The 25,749-nt window shown below is 35.6% G+C and overlaps 1 pseudogene; it reads right to left on the reverse strand.

The window, feature by feature from the left end:
• Positions 1 to 16,367: 16,367 nt before the first annotated feature.
• Positions 16,368 to 24,869, reverse strand: LOC100725305 (growth hormone-inducible transmembrane protein-like; annotated as a pseudogene).
• Positions 24,870 to 25,749: the final 880 nt, after the last annotated feature.

Below are 25,749 nucleotides of genomic sequence, written 5' to 3' on the forward strand. Positions count from 1 at the left end.
GATCAGAAATAATCTCTCAGGGAAAAACAGAAATGTTAAATATAATGAAAAAACCCACAAGCATATCTAAAGAAGATTTATATAAAGAAATAGAGGAGAATTGAAAAATTATGAAAGCTTTGAATGAACAATACAGGAAAAATTAGAATACATAAAACAGATTCAATGAAATAGCAAGGAAATAAAAAATTTCACTGAAAGTTGACAAAGCGACATAAATTAAATTGAAGATATATTCTCAGACATTGAAGACAAGATTGTAGCTTGTGATCACGAAAGGAAATATCTCTTTAAAATAACAATCAGGAAGTAACAATTTAATAGCTGCATGATAATGCAAACACGAACAATACTGACTGGTGTAAATTAAAAAGAAAGAAACACAATGATATAAAAAGATTATTGCAGAAGTAATGGCATAAAATTTTCCAAATATGAGAAAAAACCAAACATGCAAATAAGCAAGGCATATGGAAACCCAATAAGCCATAGTCAAAATACATCTAAAACTCACTGTACAATAATCAAGATCCCAGAAATTCAGCATAAGAATAGAATATTATACAATGCTAGAGAAAAAAAAAATACAGACTGCCTTCAAAGGAAAGCCTATCTGAATCAGGGTAGACTTCTCAATACAAACCATCAAGCCAAGAAATGCATAGAGTGAAGTATTTCAAATAGTGAAAGAAAACTTCCAACACAAATTGGTAGACTCTACAAAACTATCTTTGAAAATCAATAGAGAAATAAGATACTTCCACTATAATGAAGAACTGAAGAACTTCATGACGACCTAACCAAACCTACAAAGAATACTAAGATACATTCTAGAAAGACATAAAAGACTACAATTCCCAGAACAACAGAAACAAAATCAAAAACAAGACAAGCAATTAAACAGAGGGAAAGAAGTAGAGAATGAACACCAGAAAGAACATGACAAAGATAACCCAATATATATCCATTATAACCACAAATATTAATGCCCTCAATTCACCAGTCAAAAGGAAGAGAATGGAAGAGTCTATCAAGAAACAAAATCCAACACAATACTGCATACAATAAACACATTTAATACAAAAGAAAATTCATACACTAAATGTTAAAGGACAGAAAACAGTAATCCACACTACAGGAACGCATAAAAAAGAAGGAGTATGTATTTTGTTTGCAGACAATGTGAACTTCAAACAAAGAATGATCAAAAGAAATAAATAAGGTCACTAAATACTTTTTAGGGTAAAACTTCAAGAGGAAGTAATAACAATTATAAATATACATGCAACAAATACAGGAAAATGCAAATATATGAGACAAATATCAATAGACATGAAAATCAAACAAGCAATAATTCAATTATAATGGGGCACTTTAGCACCCCATGGACACAACAAAACAGATCAAGTAGACCAAAATTCTGAAAAGAAATAACATAATTGAATTGAAATTGTGAACAAAGGGACCTAGTAGACATGCACAGAGTGTTCCACCCAATAACATTAAAATACACATTCTTTTCTGTTGCACATGGGTTGTTCTCTAAAATAGACCACCTACTAACCAGTATAACATGCTTATGTACATGCAAAGGAGCTAAAATTATCCTACGCATATCATTTGACCATAGTGCACTGAAATCTGAAATTAAGGGCAAAAGAAACCATAAAACCCCATAAACACAGAGAGGTTAAATATCACCCTGTTGAATAGCCAATGAATCATAGAGGAAATTTAAAAAGAAATCAAACCATATATGCAATCAAATGAAAATGCAGAAATAAGTAGCTAAAACCTGTGAGATTCAATGAAAGAAGTCCTCAGGGGGAAATTAATGACAGTGAATTCTCATATCACGAAAACACACACACACAAAAAAAAAACAAACAAACAAAAAAAAAAAAACAAATAAATAACTTAATGCTGCACCTCAAACATGTATAAAAAGAAAAACAAATCATATCCAAAGCCCAAAGAAGATAGGAAATGATAAAGATCAGAGCAGAACTCAATACAATTAAGAATAAGAAATTAACACAAAGAATTAATGGAATGAAAAGCTTTTTCTTTGAAAGAAAAAGTGATATTGATAAATCAGTAATTGTATTTTTCATAAAAAGAAAGAAAAAACCACACATTTATGCAATAAAAATGAAGTGTAAAATCACTACAGATAATGTGGAAATAAAATGATCAATGACTACTTTGAAATTCTTTACTCTCGTAGTATCAAAAACACAGAAAAATAGAGATTCCTAAAAAGTTATGCATTACCAAAGCTGAATCAAGAAGTTATAAAACTTCAGAATAACCCAATATTATGCATTGAACTTGAAATCATAATTAAAAATGTATTGACATGTGATGTCATTTTTTGAATGTTTGATCATTTTTTGATGCCTAGACCTTCCAACCTGAAAAACTACTTCTAAGATAACAGTATGCATTATACTAACTAGTATTAATTTCCTACTAGTTTTTCAAATTACTTTATCCTTTTTATGCTTTTTTTTCCTTTTTGCTTAAAAAAACCTTTACCAACAAAATAGAAGATGAAAACTTAATGGATTCACAGCTGAGTTCTGATATTAAGAGGTGATTTAATACCAATACTCCACAAACTCTTTAATGAATTTGAGAGGGAGATAATTCTCACCAGTTATTACTGGGAGGCAAATATTTCCCTGATAGCAAAACCAGAAAAAGACACAACCAAAACAGAAAATAATATGCCAATCCATCTAATAAACATTTATGCAAAAATACACAATAAAATACTAGCAAAGAGAATGCAGTTAATCATCAAAAATATTTTACATGACCAACTTGAATTCATCCCTATATTGGAGGGATGATTCAACATATGCAAATCAACAATTAATGCACCCTATGAACAGAGAGTCAAAGACAAAAATCACATGATCTTCTCAATAGATCCAGAAAAAAGCTTTTATTTATGTCTAAAACTCATGCATGTTGAAAACTCTAGAGAAAAGCAGAATAGACAGTATTTATCTCAATTTTATAAAAAAAAATCTATGAAAAGCTGATGGCCAACATCATACTAACTGGTCAAAAACTGAAAGCTTTCACTCTAACATTAGGGACAAGACAAAGTTGTCTACTATCACTACTCCTAGTCATTATAGTGTGGAAAGTATTTGCTAGAGCAATTAGACAAGAAACAGAAATAAAAGGAATAAATATAAGAAATGAAGAGGTTAAATTGTCAGTATTTGCAAATGACATCACAATGTATATAGAGGGCTCTGGTAACTCAAACAACAGGCTTCTAGACCTAATCAGGAAATTCATCAGTGAATCTGAGCACAAAGTCAATACTCAAAAGTCAATACCATTCTTGTACATAAACAAGAAACTCTCTGAGAGAGAAATTAGGGAACCCACACCCTTCACAATAATATAAAAAAAAAAAAGAAATACTTATGAATCAATCTAACAAAGAAAGTACAAATTTATACATTGAAAATAATACACTGAAAAAGAAATTGAAGAGGACTTTAGAAAATGAAATGATGTCCCTTGCTCATGGATAAGAAAGATCAACATTGTTCAACATGGCCATAACCTCAAAAGTTTTATACAAATTTAATGCAATCTCTATCAAAATACTATTAATGTACCACACAGATCTTAAGGAAAACATCCCTAAAATCCATTTTGAATCATAAGAGAACTACAATAACAAAGGCAATCCCAATTAAAAAACTCAAGGCAGGAAGCATCACAATTTCAGACTTGAAATTACACTTCACAGGTGCTATAATAAAATCAGCATGGTACTAGAAAAAAAAAGCTCGAGGATAAATTTAATAGAACAGAAGATTCAGACACAACATCAGGCATGTTCAGCCACCTTATCTTGGATGAAGATTCCCAATGTATTTCCTGAAAGAGAAATACTTGCTTTAATAAGTGGTGTTGGAAAAATTGCCTTTCTATGTAGCAAAGACTTAGACAAGATCCATTCCTATCACCACGAACTACACTAAGGTCAAAATGGATCAAAATCTAAATGATAAAAAAATACTACAAATGATTGAAGACAAAGTAGATAGATATCTCTAGGACATAGGAGTAGCCTGAGAATTCCTGAACAAATGTCAAACAGCAAGGGAAGTACTTCAAATGATCAACAACTAGGATACTGTCTTATTAAAATGTTTTTGCACATTGAAAGAAATAATAAACACAGTGAACTGAAACCCCACATCCTGGGAAAATATTTTTGCCAATCGTCCCTCAGAATAAAACTTTTATCTAGAATACATAAGGAACTGAATAAAAATCATGCCGGCAAAATTTAAAGATCGAACCCAAAAATTGTTATCTAAGATGAACACAAAATTGTCATATGCAGAGGCAAATAAATACATGAACAAATCTTCAAAATCTTTGATCATTTGAGAAATGTAAATTAAAAACTTAAATGAGATGGCTTCCCACTCCAGAAATAATGGCTAACTTCAAGAAATTAACCAATAACAAATGCTGGTGGAAATGTGGGAAAAGGAACCTTCTTCATTATTGGTGGGTACACAAACTGAAACAACCACTGTGGAAATCCATAGGGAGACTTCTCAAAATATTGGGATTAGATGTGCCATTCCATCCACCTACTCCTCTTATATTTTCCCAGAAGAATTTAAAACATAATAGCATAATGATATATGTGCACCCATTTTTACATCAGCACAACTGGTAGCAGATAATTCTTGGAAAGCTCTAACTGCCTATCAACCCAGAAATGGATAAAAAAAGATGTGGTATTTTTATATAGTTGAATACTATCCCATAAAGAAAAATAAACTTGAGATTTCTTACAGGTAAATGAACGTAACTAGAAACTATTGTCATATCTGAAATGAATTAAACTTACATGTGTAAACACTGAATTGTCTCACTAGTGCAAAAATCTGAAAGATTAAGTAACATCCAAAAGTTTCTACAGATATAGTAAAAGGGAAAGAAACTGCTCAAGGTGGCATTTTATTGTTTGATCAATATCGCATGCCTGTATGTTATAACCTGAGCAATTACTTTAAGGAAAATTATACACAATATAATAACCATTGTTAATTTCCTATCATATTGCTTCGGAATTCTATATTGCCATTATTTTTTCATTGTTATTATTGTCATTTTACTTTTGGTGTTGTTTCTTAATTGTTTGTTATTGATTTTTCTGTTTTTTCTCTTTAAATTAAAGAAAGACTTTACAATAAAAACAGTAGTCCTTTGAAAAAGCAGGTTAAATAGAACATCAGAAAATGGAAAGACACAAGATTTTCTTGAAAATTTAGAACCTATATTGTCAAAACTTCTCTTTTTTCAAAATTATATATAAATATAATGGTACCCCAGTCAAAATATGAGAAACATTCCTCACAGAACTCAAATGAATCATTTTACATTCTTAAGCCAAGAATATCAAAGGTAAATTCTGGGCAGAATAGCAAAGCAGGAAGCATCACAATTATAAATTTGAAGTTATATCACAAAGCTACATCAGTGAATTTGTTGTGATACTGGCACAAATCTTTAAGAAATAAGCATAGGTAGAGATTTTTCTGAACAGAATTCAAATTACATAAGAAACAATATTAATAATCAACAATGTGATTATATCCAATTGAAAATACTCTACACAACAAAGGAAACAATGAAAAATATGAAAAGAAAACTTTCAGAATACAATCTAAATCTCAGTTAAAGAAGTAATATCAAGAATATAGAGAATGTATAAATAATTTAAGTTAATCTCACACCCACCCACACACACACACACACACACACACACACACATCCCATAATTAATTGCATGGAGCTGCTGAAACTGGAGATTGAACATATGTGTGGGGGCTAGCAGGAAAACAATGAGCACCCCTGGCAAATAAGTTGCCCAAACCAAGAGAACATCAAGCCCCAAGGCAACCAAAGAAATATGTAGCTAGGCAAGGGATGTCACAGCACTTTATCTTGCAAAATGTATAAATAAATGCCACTACAGTTGTTGAGCATTTCCTTTCTTCCCATCAGATGAGAGGGCTCCATCTGACCCCATATTTCATCTATTTTCATTATTTTTTCAACCTCTTGTCATCTTTCCTCCAAGAACATCTAGAGCTTCAGCCAGACAATATAATTATTGAGAAAAAGAAATGAATAAGCATTTCTCAGGAGTGCAAATGACCATTAAATGCATGAAAAAATCATTCACCAACTTTATTCATTTCAAGAATGGAAATTAAAAGAACACTGATGATATGGGATAAAAGGTAGAGTGATAAGTTACAAACATTCACCCTTTCTTAGATACACAATCCAGACAATGGAACATAACAACTTATGGAAGGCAAAGAAAAGAGAAGTAGATCTTCACAAATTGGGAAGTAAATGAAAACTAAAGTAAAGGAAAACTAAAAGCTTCAGAGAAGATGAAATTTTGGAACACAATGTAGTACAGGGAAGAGAGTCTGGACTTTCTACCTAGCCTGACTCTGTAGAAATGAAGTATGCATTGGATGGCAGAAAGGCCCTCTGGTGAAGTGACTTGCCAGTTAACTGTGGCGTTGAAGCAAACAGTGGGGACCTTACCCCAACTAGAGTCTTTCTACAAGTAATACCTGGTGTATGATCATAGTAGCAGTGTCCACCATATCCCTTGAGAGAGTGATGTGTTTCTCATTGCTCCAGGAAGTGTTGAATGTTTGAACCTGGGATTAAGAGCCCTTGCAGGACAGATTGCAGATTGCCTTCAGGGTTTCCAATGTTATCCTCTTAGTGACTGGGTATGTGACACTATAGAAGATACCTCAGCTACATGCAAGGTAAAGACTAGTAAGGTCACACTAGTAAGGACTCACATGTGTGACCAATAGCTGGAGCCTGGGAACAGGTTTAATTTTTCTAGGTTTGAAAGTATACGTTTTGCCCTACTGTGTGCATCCAGAATGGATCTGGATTTCTTCTTTCTAATTCTGTGAGATTAATATATAAATTTGACATAGCCAGAGCCCGCATAAACAGATTGACATTGAATGTAGGGGCAACTCAAGAAACCATGGCCCTTAAAGCTATGTGTAGAAAATGAGAACTTCTAGATTGCAAAGTTAAGGATTTGGGGAGGAACCCACTCAATCAAAAATCAATATGTTTTATTTAATATTTTTACCTCCTTTTCCTATTTCTTCTTTATAGGTTTATTAGGCCTTGGGAAATTTTGCTTTGTCTTATATTTTGATTTTCTTTTTCTATTTTATTTTCCTTTTCTTCTTGTTTTTATTTTTTTAGTTTACATTTATTCCATTTCCCTTTTGCTTATTATTATTCACCATGCTATGCATTTTTGCTATTTTTATCCTTGTATTTCTCATGACTTTTTCTGTTACATGTCCATATTTTATAAATATCCTTCTAATCTTTGATGAGATCCTTTATTACAGGTCTCTGTTTGACTCCTCTTCATGTATATTTTAAGATTTCAAATTTTCCTTCTTTAATTCACCCTTTCCCAACACTCTATCTGAAAAAGCATGTCAGTTATGCTTTTTAAAATTTTTTAGATAATTAGTTATCTCTGTATAATTACCATTGAATTATTTTCTACTTTATTTGGAGATTTATGTAGCTGTTGCATTTAGAAAATATTAACTGTATGTCAATATCCAGGTTGATTTAGTGTTTATAACATAGTTGTGTGTTTTTCTATGCTTAATGCTTATACATTATTGGTTGTTATGATATGCCAATATCTATTAGTGTCTTCAAAAACACTGTTGAATCAGATAAATTTGATCTTGCCAAGGTCACATAATTGTTACTATTTTGAGGTTCTCTCTATATGCCAACACACAAATTAATTCTTTGATACTAACAATGCTGAAATCTAGTACCAGAGAACTGGATATCAGACCAATTGCACTTATTCTTCCCCTCCTAAATTAACAAGGTGGTCAGATGTTTCTGCAGAATCCAAGAAGTATATTTAGCCATACCCAAATTACATCATATAAAGCAGACTAAATAGAGATAGATTCATACCAGCAGCAAACTTTTCCCATTTTAGGTGTCAACAAATCTCAATACAAAACAAATCAAAACAAACAGAGAAAAACGTTAAGAATATGAAAAGTCAAGGGAACAAAATATCTCAGAAAATCCTGTGTCCACAATGCTAATCCAGAAGCCACTGTGGAGGAGATTATAAAAAATCACGAATAAACATTATTAGAAAAGATTTTTAGAAGAAATTACAGAAGAAAAATTAGAGGTCTTTGACAGAATGGGTAAAGATATAATTAAACAGATAACATGGTTAACAAGCAAAATAATCATGGAGTTCTCAGCTGGCTCATGAAACCTAATTGAGCTAAATAAGTCAAATGATGAAAAACATCAATGATGAACTGAAAAAAAATTAGGTCTATAAAATTATATCTATATGACGACTATATTTCCTGCCCAGAAACAAAGGCTAAGACCTTAAGTGGCCGAGACAACCAACCAGTGACATTGTTATTTTGAGATAAAAGCTTTTTCCTCTAGAAATACGGGCATCCTGAAAAAGATATTCCCTATCTTTTAGCATAACTTTGCTGCTAAGATATTTTTCTTTCTGCTTGTTATTTTGAGAAACAATCTTTCCTCCATAAATATGAAGAACATCTCATACTTTCTGGGCATCCTAAAACAGATGTTCCCTATCTTTTAGCATACCTTTGCTAAATGTTGAAGAAGTGTTTCTTTCATCATTTATTTTAATTTTCCCTTCCTTCTTTGGCACCTCCTCTGTCCCTATGTCCCCTTTCTTTTTGGGTAATTTCTTCCCATTTCACAATATGTATTATATATTTTGGTGCTTATTTACAGTTCCAGCTTCTCACTCCAAAGAGGCCATTCACATATGAATGATATTTTCACTTTTAAATACGGTTCCAAGTTGCATTCATTTACCTGGAAATGTCTCAAGCTTGTCATTCTTTATGCCTGAGTAATACTCCAAATGCATTAAAATCACATTTTTTAAATCCATTCAGAAGGTGATGAGCATTTGGGTTGTTTCCAAGATTTATCTATTTCAAACTGTGCTGCTATAAACATGAGTTTACACATATCAGTGTGAAATGATGATTTGAATTCTGTTGAGAAGACACCAAAAAGATGAACACATGGATCAAAGGGGACCTCTCATCCTACAATTTTAAGGAATCTCCACACTAATTTCCACAGTAGTTGCACCAGTCTATACTCCCATCAATATTGTAGAAGTGTTACTTTTTAAATAGATCTCCACAAGAATGTTATCAGTTGATTTCTTGATAATAGGTATTATTTTTAGAATATTAGCATAATTGGCATATCTCAATTGATAGTAATGTTAAATATTTTATGAATTTATTTGCCATTTATAATTCTGCATATGAGAAGTGTGTATTCATCTCAGGTGCCCAATGTTGAATTACACCTTTAAATTTTGGAGGGGTCTGATTTTTCTTCAGGAATTTGTATACTGTAGATATCGGTCCATTAGGGAACAAATGGCTAAAATTTTTCCTATTCTGTAGGTTGCCTTTTCAATCTGATGATGATTTCCTTTATTGTGTAAATGCTTTATAATAAGGTGAGATCCTGGTTGTTGACTGTGGTATTTCCTTTGCATTTAGAGTTTTGTTCATGAAGTCTTGTCATACAGTGAAGAACAACTGGTTGAAACAAGTATGACATCCTAGCTAAAGTAGTACAATTTACAATAACAAGAGCATGAAGCACAGTTTAGAAATTGATAAAATGTGATAACTATTATTTTAGTACCTTTAACCATAAGAGCAAGGTAATTGTTGTTATATAAATTCTAATATAATAATTTGTATGAAATGCGTTTCTCCATAGTAGAGTGATTTTACACTATGCTAGGGAATTTTCTGAGGGATTAAGTAAGAGAAATATAGTAGAAGCAAGTATAGAAGAAAAAGAATGATCGCCTAAATTTGGGAAACTGGGAAAGAGGGCAGGAGAGAAATACCGAAGGAGAAAGAAAAAGATTATTGAAATGAACTGGAAAGACTAGAGATAATGTTTACTTGTGTGAAAATAGCATACAACAAGAGAGATAGTTAAAGAGACAAAAAAAAAAAACACAAAGAACAGAACACAAAGCAGTAAATACCTAAGCAAACTAATAAAAGAAGAAATAAAGAAAAACAACCAGACAGAAATAGGAAAATGAAATAAACAAACAAAAGAAGAAAATAAAATTTGTCTGGTGCCCAAAGTTATGTGTTAGGGTCTCAGTCAGTGGCCCAAACTGCTAGGTAACCTGGTCAATTCAGCAATATCATTAGTGCTGGGTAGTGGGCTGATCTTGGCCCCTGGAGTTGGGATCTTAGGCTCATTTTGAGCCAGCTGCTTTCTTTGTGCCTTGATGGCTCATATGAGTCTCATTTCCCTTGTTGTTTCTATGTCACTCTTTCAGTTGTTGTGGAGGCCTCAGAGAGAGACAGCTGAGAGCTAATCCTAGTCCAGTATACAGTTGGCTCCTCCCAGTACATGCTCAGTGGCATCGTTTGTACTCTCACTGGCACCATGCTACCCTGTCACAACTTGTTGGGGGAGTTCTGTCGCTGTTGTGGTTTGGGGAGGTCTGTTGCTGTTTGGGGAGTTCTGTTGCTGTTATGGTTTCCAGTCCAAAGACTATTGGGTCTACCTCCAATCAGCCTTTCAGTTGAACTGAGTGTTGACCTCTCAAAGATGCTGCAATCTCATATATCTATATCCCTTTCACAAGCCCCTGGTTACAAAGCAATAAGAGTCATGCACTTCCAGCTTTGCAATTCTTAACCTTATTGTTGTTATGTGTTCCATTTACTCACTCAGGTACATGGGAAAAAATGAAAAGAATACTTGGCCACTCATCAGGGAAGGACTAGTTTCCTGGTCACTGACTCATACATGCAGGTGAAGTTTGCCACCAACTACAGTGTCTTCTGTGTGGAGAAAGACAAAAGAAGCAAAGGATCTTATATCCCAAATCTATCATTTGTGGCTTGAGTTAGCCTCACTTTTGAAGTTCATCAGTTTCTTAGGGACTTCCTAGTATGCTAATTCTTGTTTGGCATGCAGGCACAAGTACCAGAGGAAGACCTGTGATATGCTTTGCAGGTTTATATCATACTATGTTTTAAAAAATATCTATATTTTTCTTGATTTACAAGTCTCTTATTTCAGTCTGATTTTAGTATCAGGGTGTATGTACCTCGCTTTTATCCAATTACTTGTGTTTTTAGTTAATTTTTCTCTGAGTAACTCCACTTATATTCAGCCATTTTGAATTCTCTCTTACATTACAGTTAAAATACAAATACTCCAAGACAGGATCAATACGTTAAAAGTGATTAGAGAAGAGTATTTTAAATCAATACAATTACAGTCTACTTCTCAGCAGAAATCTTAAAGACCAGGAAGGTTTGAAATGCAGTGTTATACGTGTTGAAAGATGACAAATTGCAACTCTGTCTTATATATCCTAAAAAATTTTGCTTCAAAGTTGATGGAGATGTCAGGTATTTCCATGACAAAGTGCACTTTAAGAAAATCATGCCTAACAGCTCCTTTACAAAAATGTCTCAAAGATAATGTAGGAAAAGACAATGAAGTCAATAAGTAAAGTAGAATGAATACAATTTGCAAGTTGAGAGATTAAAAATTAAAATAAGAACATTATCAAATGAAACATAATGTAATGAGAAGAATGTAATGTGAACAGTCTCAATTCTTCAGCCAAGAGATAGACTAGAATAAGAAACAATCATCAATTATAAGGAGTATGCAAAAATCCATTTCATTCAAAAAATTGTAGGTTAATGTCAAGGTATAATAAATAAACAAAAAGCAATGTTCCATGAACAGGAAATCATAAAAAAGCAGAAATTATTATCCTAATTTCAAAAACAAGTAGGTTTGAAGCCATAACTAATTAGAAGAGACAATGAAGATCAATATGTATTGAAAAAGGGAACAGTTCAAAGAGAAGAGATGACAATTGTAAATATATAAACATACATACACAAAATGCTAGTATGCCCAACTTCAATACTAAAAAGCTACATTGAGAGAAACAGCTTGACTTTGTAAAAATGTTTTGTGAACCAATGAAACAGAATAGAAAATGGAGTAGGAACCACAAAATAGAAAACTGCCTGATCTTTGACAAGGTAGCAAAAAGCTTTTGCTAGGGGAAAGATTGAAAGAGTTTTTGGTGTGATAAAAGAGACAATATAAAGTAAAAATAGCCACTATTCAAAGGGCATTGAGAGAACTCCATGACCGCCTGCAGCTTGGCTTTCTCTGGCCAGAACCCGGGGCCTGAAATATACATATAACCTCTGACCAAAGGCTGTGCTTAGGGTGGGCATTGATGATGCATAAGGAGCCGAATGAAGAGTTTTTGCATACAAACAGGAAGAGGAGTTGCAGTTAAGGCTGAGGAAAGCAGGAAGTGGTAGGCATTCCCCCATGTAGAAGCTGGTACCAGGTGTTTTAGCCACGACAACTTTATCATTGTTGAATGCCCACATCTTAGACTGGAAGAAACAAAGAAACAAAGTGCTATGAGGAAGCAGGCAAGTATCATAGTTAAGGACCCAGGGTAGGTAGAAGGGAAAGTGTCTTTAATTTAAATATGATGCTCCATGTGGACCACGGTGAGGTAGAATTCTGAAAAATAAGTGGGAGTGGGAGTTAGGAGGAGTGAAGTTATGAGAGGTGATTATTTGTTTTATCTGGAAGAGTAACACTTAAAATTGTAGGTATGTAGGGCATCTCTCTGATCCAGGAGTAGAGCTGGGAAGAATAACAAGGGTGGGTAGGAGCATGACTGTTTAACTATAAGGGAAAAAAGAGCCTAGGCCCACAGGGATCTCATGTTTGACTAAAAAGATGAGGGTAGAGAGAACTAAGACAGTTGTCACTTAGAACGACATGAAGACAATTTTACACATGATTTGGGAGTCCTTAGGAAAGACCATCAAGAGTCTTGCTGTAAAAAATAATTACTTAATAGAATATAAGGAATTAGGAATAAAATTGGATAACAAAATATGACTTGACCTGAGCAATGTGGCTGTGATGCCTTGGTGAGATGCAGACAGGTGGGAGATAGATGAGATGACCACTCAGGTTGGTTAGATTTAGGGTTGAGAGGGCACCGCTTAGCTTGAGTGATGTGGAACCATGATGGCAATCCAGGAACATTGACCACTGTTGGGGTTGAAAAGAAGACCAGGTAGGGGCTGCTCTACCTTGGTTGTAGTCCTTGGGATTTCCTGTAACAGGACTTTAGTAAATATATTAGCAGTTTCCCTGGTTGTGGGAAAGGCTTTTATCTATCCTGAAAAAGTACAAACAAATGTGAGAAGATATTTGAGAGATTTATGGCAGGGCATGTGTGTGAAATCTACATGCCAGTCCTGACCACGGTTTTGTCCACAAAATTGATGAATAGGAAAGGAAGGTGGTGCTATGTGTCCCTGAGGAGAAGGTTTACTATAGAGATGGCAGGTGAAAGTCTTTGAGACCTCAGAATGTCTGGGTCAGTCTGCATAAACATAAAGGAATAAAAAAGGCATTTTTAAGATCTATGACTATAAAGTGAGTGGTGGAGGGAGGGATATGAGAGAGCATGGTATAATGGTTTTGCAACACTGAGTGGATTAGAGTGATGGCATTATTGATTACTCCAAGGTCCTGTTCTAGACCACAATGTCCATCAGGCTTGAGTACCAGGAGAATGGGACTATTATAGGGTGAATGGGTTGGTTTAAGAACACAATTGTCTAAAAGGCACTTAATTATAGGTTTAAGTCCCTGTAAATGTTTAGGAACTATGGGACCTTGGGAAACACAAAAAAAATAGAGGGATACCTGAGATGAATTAAAATAGGCATGGCATGGGTAGCACAGATGGGATTGGAGGTATCTCATACTATGGGATCGACCAGAGAAGAAAGGAGTCTGGAACCTGCATGGAATAGGCCCTGTCTGCAAAGGGTGCATATGTTGGCTGTCAACACCCACTATAGAGTCTGAGAACTTAATATCATGGCCTAAAAACTTAGGAAGAACACTATATATGGCCTCTATGTCCACAAGTAGAGAGAATGTCTTATCTGAGACCTCCAGTGGGACTTGGAGCTCTGAGAAGGATAACTTAATGGAGGGCTGTGGACCCTGAGCCCCGTCAGTCTTCAGGAACAAGTCTGAGTAGATGAGTCAGCTATGAATCTGGTGGTGATGAGATCTCCTATGAGGGCAAGGAGTTACAGGATGGCTTATCCATTCTCCAGTGGCTAGGACAGTCACTGTTCCAATAGCCCTTGAGATTGCATTAGGGGCAAGGCCCCAGAAGAAAGCTGGGGTTGGGGTACTCTCTTGTCCAATGTCCTTTTTTGTTGTACTTAAACCACTGTCCAAGAGGGGCTCAGGCAGCTCCACCTTATGTCAGTTTATCTGTCTCAGAGCTCCAAGTGTCACTGCTAAAAGATCAGACCGTTATTTTTCCTTTTGATTTTTATCTCTGTTATTAAAAACATGAAAATACAAATAGAGAAGGTCTCCCTGTGGGATTTGAGGGCCAGGTTTAGCTTTGGCTTGGGTTCTGGCACACAGTGGAAGGTATGTCTCCTCCACAGTCACAAGACTTCTGCTTTTTATCTTGGGTGCGTGTACAGCTTTAAGTCTAAAGAAGACAAAGGCAAAGAATCAATTAAGTAAGCTGGAAGCAAATTACAGAATCAACAGGATATTTATAATTATAACTTTAGTAATGGCTTTCCATAAGGGGGATAAGGATAAGGTCTGGGAAAGTTTAGAAAATGAAAAGGCATTAATTTGTCATTACATAATAAAATAAAATAAATTGTCATTACATATATTTATGTTTTATAATTGTGTAAGTATATCATGTTGTTAGAATGTTTAATGCCATCTGATTTTTGGAGAATGGCCTGTTTTCTTAATTTTACCTGTTTATTTAGGAGAGAGATCAGCTGCAGTGTCATTTACTACCAGTTGAGTATAGTTAATTATGGCTCCAATATACATCTTATAATCTTTTTTGGAAAATATCTGGTGGAACCCAGCAAAAGGAATCCCAAAGAAATTTATAATTATCTGCTAATTTTAGTTGTTGAGCATCCAGAAGATTGATAACAGTACAGTGCAGTAGAGGCAGTAAGCTTAACATAGAACATTAAATTTAACCATTATTTTGTGTTAACCATGCGTGTTTTAACATTTGAGCACTGAAGAAATTTGTGACATTGTTTTGACTGCTCACCATTGGAGCATATCTAAGTATAACATATACATTATTTAATTTTTTGTTTAAAAGTTATCATTTGACTGGAGAACTCATGTTGGTCTGAGCTGAATCTCCTGGCTGGAATGCAAGAAAATGGCAAAGATCTGGATCTGAAAGAAAACGCTTTTCATCATAATCTAAATTTTATATTTGAATGCATGAATATACCATCACAACAGCCACAATGAATTGTCTTAGTCATACAAACTTTAGTTGAGGTGTCTCCCATAAGGCTATGAAGATTATTGGGGCCTCCAATTAATGAACAACAGCTGGTTAAAGTTAACATGTGGCCACTTTCTTGTTTACCAATTGGAGTCCTGTGCAGTGTGTTTTCAATCCAACTGACTTTGTTTAACCAATTTTAGCATCATTTTGACCAGCTGGCAACCTAGGTGGAAGCATGCTTTTTAAATCTATAACCCAAATAAACCTTGTTTAAAAGATCTGAAAATGTAAAAGAGGAGGAAAAATTATTGAGCTCAAATGAAAGGAAACAGCTGTTTACAGGGCAGGCAAATGGACAAACAAAAAACAGATATATAGATGACAATCATTTTATAAAGTCAGAGTGTACTCAAATATATTTGGCCAATTTCAACTATAATAAATAGACTAGTGTGAAACTTTTTGTAGATCAATTAAGAGAGATATCTTGAAATAAGAATACCAGGAAAGGAACGTAATTTATGGCTAAGTGAGATAGCTCAGAAAGGAAAAAAGAACATAAATATTAGCTAATCCCTCAGGATTGGGCCCAGCCTGTTCCCAAAGCAGGAGTAGAGACTGAGACTGAGAAGGTTTTAGCCACTGAGTGGCCAACCATCCAGCAGGTGTGTGTGGGCACTTGCCTGATGATTGGCTATAAAACAGCCTCTCATCACCATGTGCCAAGGAAAAGTAGGCTGTTGGTGCATCACCATGTGATCCACAGAAGTATAGCTGTTGCCTGTAACACAGTGAGGGAGTGCAAGATGGTGGCTGGTCATCATGTGACCTGCAGCTCCGTAGCTGCTGCTGATCCCACGAGGGTCCACAAGGGGGTGGCCATTAACCCTGAGACCCATTGCAAGATGACATCACCCTTCCTCATGGCCGAGGGCTGAAATTCATGGCTGTCCTCCATGCAAACTGCAGCAACATGGCTGCTGGCAACCATGTGGCCTGTCAGAACACTGGAACAACAAAGACCATGTATGGGGATCTGGCAGAGAAAATGGTGATGCAGGAGAAGGGGACGAAGAACCCTCAGATGGAACAGATGGCTTGGATGGTGGTGGGATTGAGAAGTTGGAGACTGGGAAGAGACACTAAGAAAAGGATTAGAGGCCATTTGGGTGAAGGAGGAGAAGAGGATAGTGCAGGGGGCAAAGAAACCTCTGGCTGAGAAGGCTGTGGGATTTGATATGCGAGATACAGGGGAGAAACTTTAAAGACAGGAGCCACATCATAAGTGTGGGGAAGGGGAGAGATCCTGGTGCAGCAGAGCAAGCCAGAAGTATTTGGAACATCATAGAAGACAGAGAGAAGGGTATGTCCTTAAAGTGAAAAAGGCCTAAAGATGAAGGGTTTCCACCGACTTGCCACCATTTTGACAAAAGCATAATTAAAAGTTCAGCTTTTTGGTTTTTGTAGCCTTTTAGAGGCCAAGAACATCATGGTTATGAACCAGGCACCCCAGAGTGTGTTTTTTGAGAGGAAAGGAAACAGTATTTCCAATGACTGAATTAAAAGTGAGCCAAAAGGACAATTTTATTTTAAGGGATGAGAGCTCTGGCCCTCTCTCAAGGAGTGTGAAAATTGTCCCACATCATGCCTAACAAAATGATTGTCACATATTTTGGAAGCATGATTAAAATGGCTCCAACTGGAACCTGTTTGCCATCACCAAAAGGCAAGGCTCAGGATCCAGGGGACCATAGTAATGGCTCTGTCTTGGACTGTCCAAGTAAGGTGAGAACTGCTACCTCAGTCTAGGGACAGAATGGATAATCCAGTGTCAGACCAGCCCAAGGCAACAAAGAACCCCAGATAGAAGTTGGCTCATCTGAGGTAAATGAACTAGGCTGGTGGTTTTTGCAGACTGGTGGTGACAGGTTGAACAGCTCCTGTGTGTTGAGACAAGAGGAATTAATCCAAGATACAGTCTGATCCATGAATTAGCAGGGAGATTCAAACTGGGAGGACCATAGAAGTCACTCACACTGCCTTCCATGTCAGGGAACAAAATGACAGGGTTTTCAGCATGAGGGAAAAGAAAAAAGAATATAAAGAAACAGTAGCCTTTATTTTAAGGATGTGGAGAATTGCCCCACAATCAAAGATGGCCAGGCCTCTCCTGATCGCGACGTGGGTATAGAGATATGCATGTAACCTCTGACCAGAGTTTGCACTTACACCAGGCATTGGTGAGACACAAGCAGCTGATTAGGACTTTTTTTGCACCACTGATAGAAGGAAAAGGAAGTTGTCATAGGGGAAGGAGGAAATAACCCTGAGGTAAACATCCCTGGATCCCACCTCCCACTGCTGTAATACCCTATCTATGGCAAATTCCTTTCACAGTGTACCTTTCTGGAGCACAGGTAACTGAGTATTTATACCTAAAATATAACTTTACATTATATTATGAAAAATTGGGACCATTTTAAAACAGAAAATTTTAAAAAGAAAAACAATATTTTTTCTTTACAACTCAGTATGGTGTAAATATAAGTTCAAATTTTGAAAGATATAGCCTTTGAATCACACCTTAAATTTTAATACAATGTTCCAGTTTGATCTATTTTGTAAGAAAAAGTTAAAATTGACAGAATTTCTTTATGTCCAGGTTGTATGGGCCTGTATCAAGACTCAAAATTATATGGATCCTGTAAAGCCTGTTAGGTTTGTGTGCCACTAAGATCTGATAAAACATAACCGGACCTGAAGAAGCAATTGAACATTGGGATACTCCAAACAGAATACCTCAAATAACCATAGCAATTGCAACAGAGCCAGCAAAGGTTTTGGAGTCCACATATGAAGGTTCAAAAACTACTTTATCTCTGTGCTCTACTAGATCCTCTCTTAGGGTCACTTCTCTAACCCCATGTCCTTAACAACCAATCTACCCCCTTTACCAAAATATCCAGCTCCACTGGTATAACAAGAAGTGACACTTCTTACCATCCCAGTGATTCAAAAGCTAATATATACCCACTTTAAGAAGTCTCAGGTGGGGACGAATCGTAATAAAAATGCATGTCGCCCTTTGCCATGAGTAATCTGACCCAAATTAAACAAAATTTGAAGTGGTTCTCACAAGATCCAGACAGATATATAGATGAATATCAGACATTTTGTATAACGTATGGTCTGACTTGGGCAGATCTTCATGTACTGTTTCCTACTTTCTGCAATTTTGAAATAAAAAAAAAAAAAACAGCACAGGTTAAAGTCGGTGAAACACATGCTCAAAATATTTACAGGGTTGACATGCCTGAAAGGAACTCTCATTGCCAATAACCAGAGATAAAGAATGGAAAAATATGTTAAAGTGATTACTCATTTAACAGTATGAAATTAGAAAGTACATGAGAACGTTAGTCAATTGTGAAAAGATTAGAAAAATTACTCAGGACAAGGCAGAAAACCCTGCTTTATTTCTGATACATTTAACTGAAGCAATTCATAAACGTGCTAATATTGAGCCTTTGAGGTTACATTTTTTCAATGCTAAGACAAAATACTTGATGCCTATAATGAATTAAGGAAAGGTTTATTTAGTTTACAGTTTTTGGTGTTTTCATGCCATACTCACCTGGCTCCACTGCAAAGTGGTATAACTAAAGGGCAGCAGTTCATGTCGGCCACAAGCAGCAACAGCAAAATGTGCAAAAAAGGAGAAAAGTCCTCCTCCTTTTGTCCCTTATATTGTATATTAGTTACTCACTCTGGGGTGAGTACAGAACTCATATCACTAGTCCCAGCACTAGACACTGAAGCAATCACAAATGCTAGATTTAGCTACCCTACCACACCTCCCATGATCATATGAATCTTTCAGGGGATATTAAAAACACACATACACACACACACACACACACACACACACACACACACACAACAGGGCCCAACTTGCAAGCCAGAAAAGTTTTATAAGCAAAATATTTTATTAGCTAGTCTGCTCTAGATATTCACAGAAAATATTAAAAGCAATGACAAGTCCTAAGAAACCTTTGAACTTAGCCTTTGATATCTTCAGCCACTGGGACAAAAAGTGTCAGGTGCTTATTCCTGCAGAGATGACAGCAGGAACAAGAATCACCCCAATTTATTGATTTGATGTTAGAAAACAACAACTTGTCTCCTCAGAATGACTCAAGGGCTCCACCCATGAAGAGGAAGAAGAGACTAGATGACTGCAATCATTATGCACAGCCTTGCACTTGCAAAAGAACTGCAATACGCTGAGCTATTTTCCACTTGCTATGTGCCCCTATTGTAAATTTGGAAGACACTGGAAGTGAGACTATCCTCTCCTCCAAAGGGGAAGAGTCTGCCTAATACCATAATTGATCCCTCAGAGAAATGAAGGTGCCTGAGTTCTCTCTAATCCCTTATCAACTTAAATATAACACTGGATAAGCCTCAATTAATTCTTTATGTGGCAGGTAAAAAAAATTATTTCCTTTTGGATATTGGGGCTTGTAAATCTATCTTAATTGAGTCGATTTATAACAAGACCTGTGTTTGACTTATGCTGATGTCATCCTTAGAGCCAGGCACTCTATAGTGCCTGTAACTTGCAGATTTGGGGAACCAATTTTCATTAAGACATTCCTAGTTTTCTAGAATATCCTACTCCATTAAGAGGAAGAGGTGTCTTCTTTTTCTCTTTTTTCCTCTTTTGGGGCAACTCTTTCATCTGGCCCCATTATATTTGTCAACATTTTGTGAGCATTAGTATCAAGACCACAAGTCCATATACTTAGAAACATACCTAGAAAAATTTTATCAGAGGTTGATTCACAGGACTGAATTATTGAAACTCTTGGAAGTGCAATTCATGCTGCACCTACTGTCATTTCCTTAAAAGGCCTGATTGTTGAAGTCACTAAAATAACTTTTGAGCACTCAGTAGAGGTCCAGGCTCCCCATTAGGTTCAAAATATTCTTGAAACTATAAGATAACAATCGCTAACAGGAAGAGTATCATCTAGATATCAAACTATCATGTTAGAAACTCCAGAGACTACTTTCAAGATATGCTGAACTTTAAATTGAGCAACTCTGTTACCTACCCTAGGGGGATAAACCCTGCAACACTCCTGTGTAGAAACTGTAAAGCAATATTACTCTATGAGACTTGATTTAAAGACTAGCCTTTAAATAACCTTGCTGAAGACTGGTTCATTGAGTGGTTATACAAATAATGGTGCTTTTAGGGCAAGTTATGCAGTTGTTAACCTCCAAGAGGTGACTGAAGCAAAGTCACTTTCTTCAAACACTTCAACAAAAAAGCTAAAATCATTGCCTTTACCTAAACCTTGTGGTTAGTAAAAAACAAGCAACTCAACAATAATACTGACTTCAGATATGTTTTTTAGTTCTTCACATCCAAACAGCCATATAGTTTCAGTCTTCAGCATGCGGAAAACCAGTTTTTCAAACATTTATTAAAGAGGCTATCCTTTTCCCAGTGAAAATGTTTAGCCCCTTTATCAAATATCAGCTGACTGAGTGCCTTTGTAGTTGTGTTTGTATCTTCTAATCCGCTGCATTGATCTCCAAGCCTATTTCTTTGCCAGTACCATGCTGATTTTATCACTGTGGCTTTGTAGTACAGTTTCAAGTCAGGAATTGAGATGCCTCCTGCATTGTCTTTGTTGCCCAGAAATACCCTTATTATTCTGGGATTATTTCTGTTTCCAAATGAAATTTAGGATGTGTCTCTAGATCTGTGAGGTCTGTTAATGGTACTTTCAGTGGGATTATATTAAATCTGTATAAGAGTTTTGGGAGTATGGCCAATTTCATAGTGTTGCTTCTTCCTAGACAAGAGTAAGGAATATTCTTTCATTTTCTAATACTCTCTTTAATCTCCTTTTTCAGTGTAGCATGATTTTCAGCATATAGCTCTTTTCCATTCTTAGCTACTTTCATTCCTAAGTATTTCATTTTTTAGATGTTATTGTGAAGGGCAATGTTTCCATAATTTCTCTCAGTGAGTTTTTTATTTGTGTACAGGAATGGTATTGATTTTTGAGTATTGACTTGGTGTCCACCTACATTGCTGAATTTATTACATCTTGCAGTATTTTAATGGAGTTTTTTGGGTCATCTATATAGAATATCATGTCATCTTCAAATAGTGATAATTTAATTTCTTCCTTTTCTATCTTTATCCCTTTTATTTCTCTCTTTTGTCTGATGGCTCTGGCTAGTTTTTCCAAAACTATATTGAATAGGAATGGTGATAGTGGACATCATTGTCTTGTTCATGATTTTAAAGTGAAAAGTTTCAGGTTTTGTTCATTTAGTATAATGTTGGCTGTTGGTTTGTCATAAATGGCCATTATACGATTGGGGTAGACACCATGTATTCCACATTTCTGAAGGGTTTTTGTCCTGAAAATGTGTTGCACTTTATCAAAAGCTTTTTTTGCATCTATTGAGACGGTCATCTGCTTTTTATATTTGGCTCTCCTGATGTGGTGTATTACATTTACTGATTTGTGTATTTAAATCATCTTTGAATTCCTGAGACTTATCACACTTGATCATGATGTATAATCTTCTTGATGATTTGCTTCATTCTTTTTGCCAGTACTTTAAAAAATAGCAATTTGATTCATTAATTCTTTGTATTTTTTAGTTTCAATTGCATTCATTTCTGCTCTAATTTTTACAATTTCCTCTCTCGTATGTGCTTTGGGTTTGACTTGCTCTTCTTTTCCTAGAAGCTGGAGATGAAGCATTAGGTTATTTATTTGTGCTCATTCAATTTCCTTGATATGACAATTTATTGCAATATATTTCCCTCTTAAGACCAGTTTCATTGCATCCCACAGATTACAGTATGTTTTTCCTGCATTTTTATTGAATTGTAGGTATTGCTTTATTTCTTTATTATTTTCACCAGTAGCCCGCTGGTTGTTCAATGGTTGTTATTTAATTTCCAAGTATTTATGAAGGTTTTGCAGTTTCTTTTGCCATTAATTTCCATTTTCAGTGTGCTATGGTCAGATATTAAGCATGGAATAATTTCAATAATTTTGCAGTTACTCAAGTGCATTTTATGAGATAATATATGGTCTATTTTGGAGAATGTCCCATGCACAGCTGAGAAGAATGTGTATGTGTAGTCTGATGTGGTTGCCTGGAACACTCTGTAAACATCTACTAAGTCCACTTGTTCACAGGTATGATTCAGTTCTGTTTTTTCTTCATGGATATTTTGTCTAGTGGATCTATCTCTTTGTGACAATGGGGTGTTAAGGCCCCTTGTTATAATTGTGTTCTTGTGTATTTGGTTTTTCATGTCCATTAGAATCTGTCTTATATAGTTGGGTGCTCCTGTGTTTGGTGCATATATATTTATAATTGTTAGTTCTTCCTTTTGAATTTTTCCACTAACTAGTATGTAGTGACCTTCTTTATCTTTTTTAATCATTTTAGGTTTGAAGTTCATGTTGTATGCAAATAGAATAGTTACCCCTACTTTTTTCTGGGTTTCTATTGCATGAGAATACTTTTTTTTCCCATCCTTTGACTTTTAAACTATGAGTTTCCTTTTCGGTCAGATGTGTTGCTTTTATCCAGCATATTGTGGGATCAGGTTTCTTGATTTTCTGTCAACCTGTTTCTTTTGATAGGTGAATTGAGCCCATTTACATTTATAGATATCCCTGTACTGGCTTGACTTTGCCATGTTGTGGTCCTTTTGCTGGTTTCTGGCTTTTCTCCTTTGTTTATTTTCTTGTCCAACCTGGTGGTTTCTTTCTGTTGTTGTTCTGGAGATTATGGTCATTTTAACTCTATCTAGCATATCTTTCAATGCTCTCTCTAGGGTATATTTCAGGAACGTGAATTCCTTTAGATGTTCTTTGTCATGGAAGTATGTTGTTTCTACATTAAATTTGAAAGGCATTTTTTTTTTTTCTGGGTACATCAGTCTGGGATGAGAGTTGTTTTTTTCAGGGTTTAAAATACCTCACTCTAACCTCATCTTAACTTGAAAATTTGTGCTGCAAAGTCTGCTGTGATCCTAATAGGCTTTCCTTGATATGTGAGCTGTTTCTTTTCTGTATCAGCTTTTGGTATTCTGTTTCTATCCTGTATGTCGGAGATCTTAATTATTATATGTCTGGGTATATATTTATATTGGTTGTGACTGCCTGGAATTTTGTATGCCTCACTTATTTATATAACAGATTTTTCCCTATGTGTGGGAAATTTTGTGCTATTACTTCTGAGAATAGTTTAGTTATGTCATTTGCATTGACTCCTTCATCTTCAATGGTGCTTATTAGTCTTATATTGTTTCCCTTGGCATTGTCTTGAAGGTGTTGGATTGTCATTTCATGCTGCTTTGTTGTTTTTATATGTTCTATTCTTTCAAGATCTCTTTTTGTGATCCTGTCTTCAAGGTCTGAAATTCTATCTTCAGCTTCATTTAAATGGTTTTGTCAACTTTTAATAGACTTTTTTGTTACTTGGATATATCTTTGAATTTGTTTCATGGATTCTGCTTCTTTTCTGCACTGTTCATTCAATTTTTCAATCATTTTCCCATGCTCCTGTATTTTTTTAAATCTATTTCTTCTCTAGCTGTTTTGAGCAACTTATTTACTAAGGTTGTTATTTCTGTCTTTACATAAGACATTATTTCTAAACTGATTTCCTCTATAGCCTCATGGATTTGCTTCTTTACTTCATTTCTTATCTTTTCAGAGATTTCTGGTGTATGACATTTACCAGCATTCTAGCTCAAATCATGGCTGTAATAGTTGCACCAACTATCACCAAAGAGCCTCTCATCATGAATCATGAGAACAAGACTTATAGCTACTGACAAGGCAGACAGAGCTGTTAAGCCCACATTTCCTGCCAAGTGCATGCAGGCGGAATGGATCTTATCCTTCACATGTTGAGGCCAAACTACAGCCTTTTCAACCACTCCTGTCTCATTAGACATGGCCAAGCCAGAGTAGCACAATGTTTCAAGACTCATTGCAGCCCCTCTGGCAATAAAGCATTTTCCTATTTGTTCAATTTTATATGCTTTTTCTACAGATGGTTCCATTGCTGCTTCTTTGAGTTCCTGGGCAGTTTTCCTCCAGTGGATTCTGAATCTTGACCTGGTGGCATGTTCCCTGCTGGGTGTTAAGAGCCACTGATTCTTCGTGATGGAATTCTTCACAGTGGGGGAGGTGGCTTTGGTGAATTTTGGGCGCAAAACCCTAGAAGGTAGTGTCTAGAGACACAGGATCCTTACAGCCAGCATGGTGATGCACTGATTCACCAAATAAATCTGAGATGCTCAGCTCCTGATCATCTCCACCTCCCTGTTCCCCTTTCAGGCCTGTGGAACACTTAAGTGCCAATTAGCTGACCTTCCACCTGCTAGTCTCTTAGAGCTGTTGCGTGCAATGCCCGTCACACAACTTCCAGTCCTGGATCTACTTCTGACTCCAGAGTGAAAGAAGAATTTTCACAATCCTTAGAAATAGCTTATTATCTTCCTAATTCTTGGCGTCTTCAGGAAAGGTTGAAAGGGATAATTTAAGTATTAAAACCACCTTGGCAAAATTATGCCAAGAAAATTGAGACTTGATTGAAATTGTTACTTATACCTTTCTTAAGGATTAGAATTGTTCCTAAAGCCTCTCTCCAGCTAAGTCCTTATGAAATGATGTGTAGTAGGCTATTTCACCTTCAGATATAGTCACAGACCAAGGAAATGATTAAATACACTATCAGTATATATCAGTTACAGAAGGCTTCACTAAAATACGGCAATAACATCCTTCTAGCAACAGACTCAGAAACATATATCTCTAAAATTCAATCCATAGGGTATGTGCTACCTTGAAGTTTGGAAAATGGAGTCATGTTTGCAACATCTCTTCCTTAAGTGTAAAGGCCACAGCAATATTATTTTAAGCATACCCATGGATATAAAATTACAAGGACATATTTTTGGATCTATCTATCTAGAGTTAAACCTGTTCATTTTGAGACTTCATAGGATTGAGAAGAAAAGAAAACAGACATCTGTGATCAACGCTCCTGTGAGCTTTGGGAAGACTTACGAATACTGCTTAGGAACAATAAGGAGGCTGATTCAAGATTAAATGGATGTTTATTTGGCCAAAATATGTTCT

The sequence above is a fragment of the Cavia porcellus genome, unplaced genomic scaffold (genome assembly GCF_034190915.1).
Source record: "Cavia porcellus strain 051 isolate PalLab524CR breed Dunkin Hartley unplaced genomic scaffold, mCavPor4.1 scaffold_3, whole genome shotgun sequence".
NCBI classification, from domain to species: domain Eukaryota; kingdom Metazoa; phylum Chordata; class Mammalia; order Rodentia; family Caviidae; genus Cavia; species Cavia porcellus.